The sequence below is a fragment of the Cebus imitator genome, unplaced genomic scaffold (genome assembly GCF_001604975.1).
Source record: "Cebus imitator isolate Cc_AM_T3 unplaced genomic scaffold, Cebus_imitator-1.0 Scaffold255, whole genome shotgun sequence".
Classification (NCBI taxonomy): Eukaryota; Metazoa; Chordata; class Mammalia; order Primates; family Cebidae; genus Cebus; species Cebus imitator.
In genome coordinates, this window is record NW_016107570.1 from 3,024,989 (window position 1) to 3,037,570 (window position 12,582).

At 42.5% G+C, this 12,582-nt stretch overlaps 1 long non-coding RNA gene across 1 annotated transcript; it reads right to left on the reverse strand.

The window, feature by feature from the left end:
- Nucleotides 1-1,144: 1,144 nt before the first annotated feature.
- Nucleotides 1,145-11,883, reverse strand: LOC108283071. Its single transcript, XR_001816668.2, has 3 exons — nucleotides 11,801-11,883; nucleotides 10,175-10,176; nucleotides 1,145-1,157 (listed from the first exon to the last, which is right to left on the reverse strand). It is a non-coding gene; the product is annotated as an uncharacterized LOC108283071 (long non-coding RNA).
- Between the last annotated feature and the right edge of the window lie 699 nt (nucleotides 11,884-12,582).

Consider the following 12,582-nt stretch of genomic DNA (forward strand, 5'->3'; position numbering starts at 1 on the left):
CTCTATACAGTATGAATCTTAACTATACAACATCTTGGAAGAGGCAAAACTATGAACACAGTAAAAAGATCAGTGGTTGCCAGGGGTTCTAGAGGGGAGTGCAAAGGAGGACTGAATAGGTGCACAGGGGACTTTCAGAACAGTGAAGATACTCTGTATGCCACTACAACGGTGGAAACATGCTATACTTGCCCAAACCCATAGAATGTATAATACCAACAGTGAACCCTAATGTAGTTAAAATAACATATCAATACTGGTTTATCAATTATAACGAATATATCACACTAAAGAAAAGGGAGGATGCACAAAAAGTCACAAGAAAAATGAAAATGGTAAGAAAGAAAGTTTTACAATTCTCATATCAGACAAAGTAAAATTCAAACCACAGCATATTAGAAGCACAGAGAAGAACACTTTATAAAAGCCACATTCCACAATAAAATACACATTTTAAAAACTTAAATGCACTAGTATCCTTTCCGTGCTGACTGTCAAAAATTTTAAAGAAAGTTTGGTTGTATATTGTGCTGGTGACGATGTGGGGAAACAAGTTCTCCCATACTGTGATAGCAAGAGAAAGAAACTGATGTGAAAAATGAAAGGTGATGTGATAATAGTTATCACAATGACAAAAGCACATATCCCTTCTTGGAGCCAGCGATTCTCTTCTGGAAATTTAACCTACAAATATATTTGAATGTGTGCAAAATGGAGTAAATAGATTAAAACTGTAGCATTTTTAAAAATAGCAAAAGATTGAAAATAACTAGATGCTCATCAGTAGGAACTGATTAATTAAATAATGCTGTATCCATGCAATGGACCAGATGTTGCCATTACATAGAATGAGACAGCTTTTTGTGTATTGACGAAAAATGATGACCAATACATAAGTCTTTAAAAGACAAGGTGTAGTAGAGCACCTGGCATGCCACTTTCAGGCTTGTCTACATGTAGACTATCACAGGAAGGACATGTGTGTAGCTTGGTAATGGTGGCACCAGTAGCCTCTGTTAGGCATGGGGAAGTGAGGGCCGTGGTGCTGGGATAGGAGGAAGACTTAATGATCACTCTCTACCCTCTTGTTTCTATCCTTAAAAAAAAAAGGATAAAAAATAATTTTAAAATAAAAGAGCAAAAGGGTGTATAATAAACTTTGGGATGTTTCCAATGACTGTTTTAAAAATGTTGATCTTTAAAATGTTGGTTAGCTCCGGTTATCTGGACAATTTAATTATGTGGAACACCTCATTTCCTGACAATGCTGAATGGATAAGGCATTACTCTGGTTTGCTGACTTATGCACAATTATAGAGTTAACATTATCATCATAGCACAAAAGACATTGGAATTTAGAACAAAGGATGGGGATACTTTTCAACAAAGGCATTAAGGCAGAAGGAGAGCAGATAAAATGGAAAGTCTGTAATTCTCGCACTGACGGAGGGATGGAGGCAGAATGAACAAAATCTGGGAGCCTTGGTGAAGTGCTGTGCTTCTGCGCCTCACAGGCAAGGCTCTGTCCACTCAACAGCACAGCTGGCTGCTGCCTTCCTGGGAAGAAACCCTGACAAAAAGAAGGGGTGCTTCGGAGGGATTGGAAAGAAGGCAGGGAGCCTGAATCCTGGCATCAGCTATGGCATGGCACAGCATGCCATGGACTCAGGCATGTGAGTAATACCCACCACACACACACTCAAGTGTGAAGCAACCACCTTGACAGAATAGAGCAGAAGTTGACCATCAGGCTGGTAGAGATTGTAGAATGATTCCTCCAGCCTGTTTTTAAAATATGGGCTTTTCATATACCAATTCTTATTTTTAGCTTTGTTTAAAAAATTGGAAAATCTAACAATATGAGGCCCACTTTCTCTGCATGTTAATAACACACTGGAGCAGAGCAGGGACTGTCTATCTTTACATGGAACGCCAGCTTAGCAGGTAACTGTGGTCCCCAGCACTCCCTCTCACCCCACACACGGCCCACCTCACTCCATTACTTGCTGGCCTCTATGGGCATTTTTATTTGCAGGTCCTAGACTAGACTTGGAAAGGGTTGTTTTGCAAAATTGTCTCAGAAGCAGAAGATGTTTGAATAGATTTTGAAAGGCATAAAATAGTGGCTTTGGGGATTGCATATGCAAGGCTAATAGAGCAAAGCTTCCTGGAAGACCAAAGTATATCCTCTTGTCCAAAAATTGGGCCAAGCACAGGGCACCTATGGTTTGGGGAGATGATGGATGATGCTGAGTGAGCAAAGTGCTGGTCATCTGAGTAAAAATATTTACTGAGCTCCTACTCTGTGCCAGGCATTTTATAGTAGCACATCAGTGAACCAGACGAATGGTTTCCTGCCTCACAGGGCTTACAACTTACTAGTGGAGGTAGCCGGTCAATGAGAAAACAAATTATTCCATGTCCATTTACGAACCATAGCTAGCACTATAAAAGACTTAGACAGAATGCTGTTGTCATAGAGAATTACAGTGAAGCTGGTCAGGGAAGGTGGGATGGAAGCTGAGGCCTGAACGATGAACAGGCTCGGCTAGATGAGGAATGGGATCAAGAGGATGCCAGGTGGAAGCAACAGTATGTACAAAGGCCCCACCGTAGGAGGGGAGTATTTCAGAGGCTGGAAGAACAACCAGACAGTCCCCAGCCTAGTGAGTAAGGAAGAGATTGGTATGGGATGACGCTGGAGAAGCAGCAAAGTCAGACCACAGGTTTCTTATTATTTTTGGGGGACCAAAGAGTCTTGCTCTGTTTCCCAGGCTGGAGTGCAGTGGCATGATCTCAGTTCACTGCAACCTCCGCCTCCTGGATTCAAGAGATTCTCCTGCCTCAGCCTCGTGAGTAGCTGGGATTACAGGCACCAGCCATCATATCCGGCTAATTTTTGTATTTTTAGTAGAGATGAGTTTCTCCGTATTGGCTAGACCTCTTGACCTCAAGCAATCCGCCTACCTTGGCCTCTCAAAGTGCTGGGATTACAGGCATGAGACACAGCACCCAGTCAGACCACATCCTTCTGAGTGAAAAGAGCTGTGCTCTACCCTGAGAGGAAGCTTCAGAGGAGTGTTAAGGGTAAGAATGACATGATGCAATGCATGTGTCTAAGGGACTGGAGCAATCACCCCAAGAAAAGAGAAGGCAGAGCAACACCGAAGGGAAGCAGCGAGAGAGTCAGCAGAGCCACCAGCACCTGCTCCTGTGTCCTTTCAGCTGTCCAGGACCAGCAGCAGAGCATGATCCTAGCTCCTTCCCTCTTGATGTCCTGCCACCGTCCTCTCCTGTGTTTCTCTTTCATCTCTGCCCTTGGTGCTCCTGTTTCAGAACTTTCCCCCAGAGTAGAATGTGGAGGGAGAGTGGCTGGCTCCCCTTCTCTTTTCCTCCCTCTCCTGCAAACACACGCCCTCCCCTACACACACACACACACACACACACACACACACACACACACACACCTCTGTGAGAGTGCACACACACAGAGATTTCAGATAGCTGCATGGATAGGGATGGCTGTGCAGGTGCAAAGAAGCAGGTGGAAGAGCTCTGCCTGGCTACAGCGAAGCTGTGGGCCTGAGCTGAGCGAGGCCGGCTGTTAGGTAAGGCAGCGCTAGCTGGTAGTGGGTCTTGAAGCCTGAGACTAGAGGAGTTTTAATATGATTTGGGAGACAGCTGGGAGCCTTTATGGGCAAGCGAAGAGGAGAGTGACGTGATCTAAGTGACGCTGGAGGAAGATGATTCTCGATGATGTGTGTCCAATAGAGGAGAGGAGACCCCCAGGCTGGAGGAAGGGGAGCTAATTGGGAGGCAGGAGTCCAGGTGTGAAGCGATTATGTCTCGGACCGGAGCCCTGGGAAAGCGAAGGAAGACAGAAGAAGAAACGGCAGGATTTAATGTTGAACAGAAAGTGCCTCTGGGGTTGTGCTGGGGTGGGAGATGTGCTACAAAGGTGAGGAAATAAGATACTGGGAACTCATTTAACAGTAAATGAGAACTAGAAAAGGATTTGGGGCAGTGAGATAGGAAGAACAAAGGTAGGAAGGCAGGGTGCCATTACATGGGAGTTGGTGCTAGAGCCAAGAGAAACATTTCACAGCCCACACGATATCATGCCTGTGGGAAGCTGTGCCTCCCCTCCCCTCCCACCTTGGATGGTCAATTACTTTCTTCCGTATCTGCTTCTATTCTTGTATCAAGCACGAATCTGTGTTGTAATACATCTTTGTCTTTCTATGCCTGCTACTAATCTGTGAGCTCCCTGAAGACAGAGGCACTATTTTACTTCCTTTCAACTCCCAGGGCTTAGCACAGGGACCAGCCCTTCACGAGCACTCAACGCGTTTTGGTGAATGAGTAAATGAATGAATGGAAACTTTCCAGAGGACTGACACTGAACCCTAGCCACAGCACAACTCTGTAAAACTTACAAATTTCGTGGCAGCTGCAGCATCCGTCAAACTCTTGTGGAGATCAGGTTACAGCTGAGAGCCTCACAAAGCCCCAGCCATTGCAGCAATTGACAGGTGGTTTTAGAAGGAAGACTGGGATTGGCAGACAGGAGGCTGGAGTAGTTAAGATAGTGCTGTGGGGATTTGAGATCAAATTGCAGGGTTGTTTAAACACCTTAGGGTTACAAATGAGTTTTCACCCTTAAAATCCCATTTGCAAATATGTGGCCTTAAACTGTCCAAGTAGCTATCTTAATGATGTTAAATCCCTGGTTGGTAAAGGCCATAGGAAAGGCCTTGCATATTTTCATCCTGTTCCTTTCACTGAATTTACATTTGTATTACAATGAAATGTGAAAACTGGAAAATACGTAAAAACAAACCTTTCCCTATCACATGCTATGCCACCAGCCAATAGCAACTAAATTTGTTAAACTTTCTAGATAACTGCCATTTATTCAGTAGTCAGCTTTTACTATGTGACAATCACTGGGTTTTATGTATCTTATAGTATAACATTTAATATTCACAAGTGCATGAGACAAGCACTATTGCTCCCATTTTATAGATGAGCAATCTGAGGCTTAGGGAAGTTAAATTACTTGCCTACTGGGTATATGATATTATGAGCTCATCATTTGGTTGTGCAACCTTCCAGATGACCACTAGAGAGACAAGCCTGGGAAGGACTGAGAGGCAGGGCTGCAAAAAGAGCTGGGGGTTGTCTGGAAATGATCACAAATGGGAACCACCAAGTAGCCCAGTCCTCCCAGAGGGCACATGCAAAGGGAGAGCAGCGCTCTAGGTCACACTTTAGAGTAGGTCCCTGGGAAATGCCCTGGGAAGTAGAAGAGAGGACAGCATAGGGACAAATGACTTTTCCAAGGAACAGTTGGGAGGTCCACTTGAAGATCACAAAAGTCCCTCTGCAGCCTCAACACACTGGTAGCAGGGACCCTAGCCTTCTGCCTCTATTTCTTCCCATCTATCCCTTCCCTATCTGCTCCATCCCAATGGAATAATGGTTAGCTTGAATGACAACAGTGTTTTCAATTCTATCCATGGAAAGCAGCTTGTGATTTTAAAGGGAACATGGACTTTGGTGTTTGTTATACTTGGGCTGAAATCGCAGCTCCATTCCTGCCGGCAGTGTGACCTTGGGGAGGATACTCAGCCTTTTTGAAACGGCTTCCTTACCTACATCATGAGGTTAATGAACCTGCCTCACTAGCTTTAGATTTGACAAGAGGATTTGTTAACAAATGTGAGGACTTCTGTTTTCAGAAATATGGCAGGCTATATGTGCATAGAAGCTGCTTCCATGAAATGACTCCCCAAGATCCTAGATGAAATGTAATAAGTACTTTTAAAAGTAAATAATTGAAGGCCAGAGTGACAAAAAAAAAGGAGAATTCCAAGAGATAAGCTAGTGATGAGTAACAGATTATCCCAAAACTTAGTGCATTAAAATGATAAATATTTATTATCTCAGTTTCTGTGGGTTGGAAATTTGGGAGCTGTTTAGTTGGGTGGTTTTGGCTCAGAGGCTGCAGTCAAGATATTGGCCATGGCTATGATCATCTGAAGGCTTTCTGGGGCTGGAGGATGTGCTTCCAAGATGGCATGCTCGCATGGCTTTTGGCAGGAGGCCTCACATCCATGCCGTGGTGCCTCTTCATAGGGCTGAATGAGTGTCCTGACACTTTGGTAACTGGCATTCCCCCACGATAAACAGTCCAAGGAGAGCAAGGAGGAGGCCATAGTGTCTTGAAAGTCAAGCACCATGACTTCCACCATTTTATATTCATTAGAAACAAGTCATCCAGTTCAGCTCATACTCTAGGGGAGTGGAATTTAGTTTCCACTTTTTCAAAGAAGGAGTACTGGGGAATATGTAGACATAATTTTAAAACCAATAGAGCTAACATTTTTCCCAAGTCCAGGGATTATCCTGGTGGCCTAGAGTCACATTCAGAAGGGACTAGACATGAAGTCTGGGGCTCTGAATAAAACATCACCCTTGGAGGGTTACACCCTCAGTAGGATAACCTGCCTCATAGAGTGACATTTGTCTGCCTGAACCTTTGCTTGGGGATTTGGGCCCACATTCATGCTATCTCAATGGACTAAAAACCCAAATGAACCGTGTGGTTAAAAATAACTCCAGGTTGATTAGTCCTCTCTCTGAAGAACACAGTCCTCAAAAAATTATTATAAATAAAGTTTCAGGGAATATGAGATGATGATCAAAAATTGCTAAAAACATGATAAAATCAGCAACATGAACAAGAGACAAGAAAACAACAAGAAAGGACAGGCTACCCCCACAGGAACCAAGATCAAACTGACTGCCAACTTCTCTTGATCAACACTGGAAACCAGCTGACAATGTTACAACACATGTGGAAGTGTTTATTTCAGATGTTCTTTAGTTGGAGCCCAGGGAAAGGCTTGAGTAAGTAGCAGTCAATCTAGAATCTGCACTCTAAAGTGTAGAACGTGAAGGAATATAACAGTGAAGGTGGCAAAAGTTCATTTATTTGCCTCCCAAGAAGCCAATAAACCCAAAGAATGGCACAAAAACAGCAAAACTGCACTTTCTTTTACCATTTTCATGGCAATGGATGTATCTGTCCATGTTCAGGACATATAGAAAGCTCCGACTACCCAAGGCCAACCAGGGCAACAGTGGTGAAACAATGAAGGACAAACAATTGCCCTTTAGCATGTGACTTTTCACACAGTGCCTGCAGAAATTCAAATGATGGTTTTAAATTGAACTTATTCAAAACCCAAAAGAGATATAGATGTTTTATTTGATGGGAGCTATTTTGTTGATGATAGTACAGGTAAAAAGGTCTTAGGAGACAACATAGTTCAAACTCCTAATTTTAAAGGGCAGGAAACTAATTCCCAGAGAGGAGAAGTAATTTACTTATGGCTGGATTTACACAGATCAGAAACCAAGTTTCTGGTATGTCCTGCTGGATTATTTTTCCCATGAGACATAGGAGAGTTAAGCATCCAAATAAAAGCATTATCTCAGCCATGATCTCCAATGCTGTGATTTCTTGCTTCTTGTTCCTCATTCAGGTCCAGGCAGTGCAGGAGGATGTCTTGGATGAGCCAGTGGGGGCGTCCTGAAAGCCTGCTCTTGGCTGGGAAATCTTGGTCAGCTAGGACTAGGATCAGGACCACCTACCTAGCCAGGACTCTGCAGGAGTGTTGAAGAAATTGGGTATTATTTTTGTTATTTTTCCAGTTAATTATGTAAATGGTACCTATTTAGTGCACTTGGCATTCAAATTAGATTAAATGGTAACAATGATTTTCATTCCATACTGTTCAGTGAAGAGAAGACAGTAACTTACAAGAGTTACAAAGTATTCACACAAACAGGACATTCTCTTTATTCGGAATCCCTTATATTTTCTCTACTTGGATTTGAAACTGTATGGAGCCAGACATGCCCTTTGTATACACCTCCCTGTGTGTTTCGTCCCAGAGTATGTATTGAATATACCTTGATACATTCGCATACCAAGAAAATGTTAGCTGTGCTGGTTATATGTTGAATATAACTTGATACACTCCATAATCCCAGGTTTCACTTTCTCTGCCTGATTCTGGGACATATTGAGCCAGTTTTTCACTAGGGAGCTGGACCCATGAAGCCAGGAGACCTGGTAATCAAGGGTTGTATGACACACAAACCCTGTCAGTTACCCTGATCAGTATCACACGTTGTTTCAGGAGCTTTCTCTAAGGCAGAATCCTCCATCCCATGTTGGGCTGCCCTCCAAATGACTGGAAGACTACTTCATTTTGCTAATGATGAACTTGGTTTGGGTTTCTTATTATTTTTGTTTCCTGGAGCCCAGTAGCCACAGTTTCATAGGAATCAAATGAGAAAAGAGGGCAAGTCAGAGTGGAATTTTCCCAGTCTCTGTTTTCTTTCTAAGTGCAGATTCCCTGGCTGGGGTCTGCCTGTAGCAGCCTGCAGAAATTTTGACCTGTAAAGAGGAAATGTTGTGCTCAGAGGGGCATAGTTATTCTAGGAGAAGGTGCTTTGTAGTAACCACAAAGCCCTGAGTGTAAGTGGCTTATTAAAGCTCATGTCCTTTCAGGCAACCCTGGAACTCTTCCTCCCCAGCCCTTTTCTCATGTCCTCTCCCTTTCCCCTCTGGCAAGGACTTTCTGGCATAGAACATGCTCTTTTCTCCTACAAAGTGGTCAGAGCTCCTTTTTCATTCTGAACATAGATTTGCATGGTTTAAAAAATAAATCCAAAAGAGTAAATTGGAATAGACCTTCTGAAGGGAAACTGCAATATGTATCAAATCCCAAAAAGCAATTACATTTGGGGGAATTTATCCTGAAGAAACAATCAAGCTCATGCATAGAGGTCTAAGTGCAAGGATATTCATCATGGCCTTGTTCGTGTGAAAGTAAAAACAATGAGATTCCAGAGTTACTGCTGAGTGGGGTCAGGCAACACCTCTCCTACCTTATATGCACCAGCATCCACTAGTTTCAGAGGCTAAACACAAGGCTAATTGAAGAGCTGAAGAGCCTCTTGGGATACAATACTTAAAACCATGTCTTTTTTTTTTTTTTTTTTTTTTTTTTTTTGAGGTTGAGATATAGGCAGACGTATCTGGTGAATGTGGCTCTAGTGAATGTGCTCTGGTGAAAACCAGTTGGTGGTAATCCTAAGGTAAATTTCATTAGAAAGGAGAAAGTAAGCTCCTGGCTTATCAACAGGGCCTCATCATTAGAAGGAAGCAGTGGTTCCAAATACAAAGCGCTGGCTGGTACCAGCACTTGAATCAACCCCTCTACTAGAGAGGCCAACTATTTAGATTTGCCTAGGATTGAGGAGTTTTCTGAAATATGGGACTTAGGGAGCTAAAACCAGAAAAGTTCCAGCAAACTGGTCATTCTGCCCTTTACTAGAGAGGTGTGGGTGGCCACTCAGAAAAAGTAGTTATGTGAGAATTGATAGAGTGTATAACAACAGTGGACATGTTGGGCTGCAGGCACCCTCGCTATGGGGTCCTAGCTGAGCATAGCGAAGGTATCTTTTCCTTTTCACTTCATAGGGCTTATGTAGCAGAAGAGATTGCCAATTTTGAAATGCATTAACGGACACATTTGGAATGGTTGGTTTTCAGAACGTGGTGATGAGGTCAGTAGCACAACAACAGGAGCACAGTGCCAGGCCAGAGCATGTCCTGTGGAACTTGGGGATGCGCTGCCTTGGTCCAGCTGGCCAGAGAAGCGAGCAACAGGAATGATCCACGGACACACGTAGCACCTGGGGATTCTTGGAAATACTGAAGGAGGAAAATTCTGAAAATGATGGAAGTTGGACCACTAGAGATATTAAATTTGAGGAACTAATGGTACTATATTTGTACTTATTGGCTAGTAATGCCTGGGTCACATTTATGAGAAAAACATTAAAACAACTATTTGATAAAAGGAAATTGATTAAATAAATTATGGTATTTATAGTCACTTGGGATAAAGATATAAATGAGTGTATATACACACATATACGTATATATATGAGAATGAGATGTAAAGACAGTTACAATATTATTGAATGGAATAAAATTAGCTTGTAAAATATGGCCCTATTTTATTTCAGGATGTCTACATTTTTAAATTTAGATGCATGTATATGGATGCCCAAAAGAGTCCAGAAGATTAACAACTAAATAGACTCTGCATAGTGGAATTTTGGGTCATTTACATTTTTATTACTGTTTATCTCTCAATTTCTCTAAAAGAGCATGAATAACTTACATAACACACAAACACACACATATGCACTAAAACTACTGGCACATGCCAGACAGCTGCAGCTTTCTAACAACCTTTCATTAAAAAGGCACCATATCTACAATTCTAAGATGTGTTCAGATTGAGCACTGACACTTTGAATAACATATTCATAAAGAACATATCACCTTTAGGCCTGAGCTAAGTAGTACATGCCTTTTGAGGCACTGGGGGAAGAAAAGTATATATCTCAGTTCTCATGACCATCTAGGTTTAGGAATTGGCAAAGAAAGAAGTTAGAATTCCTTTTTCATTTTGTTGGCAAAGGTTTCTTCCATGCCTGAAATTGCATGACTACCAGGTCTGGTGATCTGGATAAGAAGAGGTGGCACTCCAGCCTGCATGGCACACAATGGAAGCCTAACAGGCTTGGCAAATAGTGAGGGGCTCTGGGCAGAGCACAGGTGCAGGTAGGGTCCATGTGGGCTCTGCCTGGACAGGAGCCCTAATGTCTGTGATCTCTTTGCAAGGCATGGACATAAAGCAATTATTTCATATGTACTTGTTACATTCGTTAAACAACACCAACAACCACCAGATGCCACAAGCACTTTATTGTGTTCCCTATGCTAGGCATTTTGCACGACACTTTATGTATATACATGTATATATCACCTCTCTTAGTAGCACACATTTAAAATAGCATTACTCCCATTTTAAAGATAGGAAAACTGAGACAGCCCCCACTCCGCGCCCAGTCAGGGGCTTAATAATTGAATCACCACTCTGTGATCTGCTGATACTATGCAGTGACATTTGTAATCCTAGGTTTGCCAGCCTTTTATGTTCCTAGCCCAGAGAAGTAGCCAAAGGAGAGTAGCTAAGAAGCTATTTTGGGAAGGGCCTGTGCAGGTACTCTCTATTAGGATGCTGTGCCCCTGCTCACTGATGGCTCAGACAGTGGAAATTAGAGGACCCAAAAGCTCCTCTGCTTGTCATCTGCAACATGTCTTTACTGTTGATGAGCAGAATTCAGAGCGCCTAAGAATTGCATACTTAACAGGAGCTCATCCAAACCTATTTGGTCTGGATAATGGGCTGGAAATCAAGCTCTTGCTGAGAGTTTCTAGTTCAATCAAGTCAGAAAATTACATGAATCTCAATTTTTAAAATACATATGTTTCATAATATGATTGAAGGAGTACCTTGGTCTTGAGTTTTTAACCAGCTAGCCCCCATTTCTGCCACCTTTACCTAGAATCAAAAAATTCATGGGGATCTATCCTACAGAATTTAATTGTATTCAAACTGCTGAGAAAGGAATATTTGCTTAAGGTACTTGGTCCATCAGAGGGTAACAAAAGACAGGCTGACTTCATAGAAATATACAGAATTTTTATGTAAAAGTGTGCCCACTGAAGTATTTGTTTTAATCTTGTTTTATATTTTTTACTGCAGCACTTTCACAATGACATGTTCCTGGGGCCTAATGTCCTCGCATAACACGAGAAAAACAAGATTTGTTTCAGTCTCTTAAAGAATTGAGAATTGTGTACAAAAACCTTACATAAATTAAAAGGATGAATACATTTACAGGTGTAAATGCAAACCACTTCCAACTCAAGGCAAGCCATGGTGTTCTGGCAGGAAAACATCAGGTAAGAAAGGAAACTGAATCCGAAGGCTTGGGCTCCTCCAACCCTCACAGACTGGCAAGACAGAAAGGACAACTGGTCCAGTTTGTCGGCCTCTAGAGAAATCCTGAAACACTCATTTCTGACACATTAATACCCGCACAGATCAAGAGACTGCTGGTCAGGCAGATTCACCATGCCACAGACTTCTCCTCCAAAAGCACGTTCTCACCTCAGCCAGAAAGTGATCGAGCAACATGTACTAAGGGTTTACATCAAAGATATGTACAGGGTGTTAAACAAATACCAAGGGAACAATTAGCTTGAATACAAGGTCAAAGTCAGCAGCAAATTCTATAATCCAGTGCTGATATTAGATACAAGCTTCAAGGACCAATTTCTTTTCAAAGGCTTATTCCAATTTTGTGAGGTTACCATGTGGTGTATACATTTGCCTGGGGCAGATTTATACTTCTGAATTAACTCATGCAGCAAATGCTATGCATCTGCTTACAGTCCATTTAGAAGCACTTGCAGTGGATGATGGAGGGGCCAGCTCATCACACTCTTGCTTGCTGATCTACCTCAGCTGGTGGGAGGACGGGGAGGCTAGGATAAAGCTACCAATTCATTCTGAGTACTTGCCCTCAAAGGGAGTAGTGATCTTGATCTTCATGGTGCTGGTCACCAGGGCAGTGATCTCC